We start from the raw sequence: 3,080 nt of genomic DNA on the forward strand, positions 1-3,080 counted from the left end.
GCTTGAGGTTTGGAAAGCCAGTAGGTCAAGGATGTCCATACCATGGTCTACAGGGCCTATTCAGCCCCTCCATTCCCTCCTCCATCCCTTTCTTCCCCTGAACCCCTGGCAATCTGATCCACATAGCCCACGCAACTTAGTCCTATTTGGAACTCGTACAAAGCAGTTCAATCAGGCAAACATGCCTGCAATAATCTAAGCTGGAAGTACTGCAGGTGTTGCAAAGTTAAAAGTGCCATCTTTTGGAGGAGACATTAAACCAGGGCCTTGTCTGTCCTCTGTTGGATGTAAAAGATCCCATGGCCCTATTTTGAAAAAGATCAAGGGAAATCTCCCTGGTGTCCTGGCCAACATTTATCCCTTAATTACCAACTAAAACAAACTATCTGGTTATTATTGTATTACATTTTGTGGGAGCTTGCTGGGTGCAAATTGACTGTCCTGTTTCCCACATTAGAACAGTTCATATACTTTAACAGTATTTTATTGGCTAGGGCTCTCTCTCTCTCTGCATATCAACGACACAAGAGAACACTAAATAAATTCAATGGGAGGGCCATTGAACAAATGTCCTTCTTGAAACCTTCAAGCATTCAGGCAAACTCCTTCAGAATCAACTTTGATCGACTAGATACTGTGTCCGGATGGGATCTTGTGCATAATTTCTTCATTTGGGGGTCATTCAGTAAATTTGGTTATTTTGGGTGCCCCCACGGGAATTTTAACAAAAGGCATTCGGGATCCTTGGCTTTATAAATAGATGTATAGGGTATAAAAGCAAGGAGTTATGGTGCATCTGTATAAAATATTGGTTCGTCTTCAACTAGAGTATTTTGTCCAATTCTGGGTGCCACACTTTAGGAGGAATGTGAAGGCACTAGAGAGAATGCAGAAAAAATCTACAAGAATGGTTCCAGAGATGTCGGACTTCAGTTACGTAGATAGATTGGTGAAGCTGGAATTGGTCACCTTGGAAAAGAAAAGGCTGAGAGGAGGTTTGATAGAGGTTTTCAAAATCATGAGGGGACTGGACAGAGTAGATAAGGAGAAATTATTCCCATTGGTGGAAGGAGCAAAAATCAGAAGGCACAGAACACAAGAACATAAGATATAGGAACAGGAGTGGACTATTTGGCCCCTCGAGCCTGCTCCACCATTCAATAAGATCATGGCTGATCTTCCTGGGTTTCGATTTCCACATTCCCATCTAACCCCCATAACCTGTCCAACTTTTCCTCATAAAACAACCCACCCATTCCAGGTATCAATCTAGTAAACCTCCTTTGAACCGCCTCCAATGCATTTACATCCTTCCTTAAATAAGGAGACCAAAACTGCACGCAATATTTGAGGTGCGGTCTCACCAATGCCCTGTATAACTGAAGCATAAGATCCTTACTTTTATGTTCAATCCCTCTTGCAATGAAGCATAGCATTTCATTAGCTTTCTTAAGATTTAAGGTGATTGTCAAAAGAACAATTACCGACATAAGGAAAACTTTTTTTACGCAGCAAGGGGTTATGTTCTGGGATGCATTGCCCGGGAATGTGGTGGAGGCAGGTTCAATCATAGCTTTAGAATGGGAATTGGATCATTACCTGAAAAAAAGGAGAATTGCAGGGCTGTAAGGAAAGGGTAGGGGAATGGGAATGCCCTTGCAGAAGACTGGCATGGCCACAAGGTGCTGAATGGCCTCCTCCTGTGCTGTAACCATTCCCTGATTTTATGATAAGTGCATTGAGACACACAGAGTTTGTAAAAGTTGCTATGTAATTGAACATCTTTCTTATTAGGGAAATCCAATCTCATCCTCCCACTCACTCCCCCTGTTCAAACACTGATCTAATTTTTCTTTCAAAAATGCAATAATCTCTGATCCAACAACCTGCTTTGTAAAGTCATTTCTCCTAAACTTGCTCTTCATTCTCTTAGTGATTCCCTCACTAGGAGAATTATTACATACAAACATACGAAATAGGAACAGGAGTAGACCATTCGGTCCCTCGCGCCTGCTCTGCTATTCAATAAGATCATGGCTGATCTGTCTGTTTTGGATTCCACATTCCCATCCACCCATGATAATCTTTGATTCCCTTGCCTAAAAAGGATCTATATATCTCTGCCTTAAAAATATTCAATGACCCCGCCTCCACTGCTTTCGAAGGCAGAGAGTTCCAAAAGTCGCACAACCCTCTGGGAGAAAAAATTCCTCCTCATCTCTGTCCTAAAAGGGCAGCCCCTAATTTTAAAATTTTAGTTCTGGACGTACCCACAAGAGGAAACATCCTTTTCCACGTCCAATTTGTCAATATTGTGCAGGGACTTATAGACTTCAATCAAGTCACCCCTCACTCTTCTAAACTCCAGTGGAAACAAGTCCACTCTGTCTAACCTTTCCTCATAAATTTTCTCAATTCACTCTAACAAAATCTTTCATCATTTAAAACATTTCTGTTAAATCTCCTCTTGGCTTGCTTGTCCATGTAGTCCCGTAGTATCTCAAATCACTCCTGGCTGTGGTTTCCCATCCCTGAGACCCTCTTCACGAACAGAAAAATTTAAGAACATAGGAAATGGGAGCAAAAGTAGACCATAACAGCTCCTTCAGTCTGTCCCACTACTCCATAAGATCATGGCGCATCTTCTGCCCCAACTCCACCTTTCTGCTCATTCCTCATATCCTTTGATTCCCTGAAAGATTACAAATCTATCTCTCCCAGCCTTGAATATATTTAATAATGGAGCATCTACAAGCATCTTGGGTGGAGGATTCCAAAGGTCCACAACCCTCTGAGTGAAGAAATCTCTCCTCATCTCAGTCCTCAGTGATTAATCCCTAATTCTGAGGCTATATCTCATATTCTAGATTTCCCAGCCAGGGAACAATAATCTCTCAATGTCTACCCTACCAAGTGAAATGACACTGTGCACCTTGATAGCCTTGGATCAGTGGGTAGCATTCTCACTGTTGAGTCCGAAGGTTGTGGATTCAAGTCCCACTCCAGAATCTTCAGCACATAATTTAAGCTCCAGTGCAGTACTGAGGACATGCTGCGGTATCTGAGGTGCTGTTTTTTGG

The sequence above is a fragment of the Cetorhinus maximus genome, chromosome 1 (assembly GCF_964194155.1).
Source record: "Cetorhinus maximus chromosome 1, sCetMax3.hap1.1, whole genome shotgun sequence".
Classification (NCBI taxonomy): domain Eukaryota; kingdom Metazoa; phylum Chordata; class Chondrichthyes; order Lamniformes; family Cetorhinidae; genus Cetorhinus; species Cetorhinus maximus.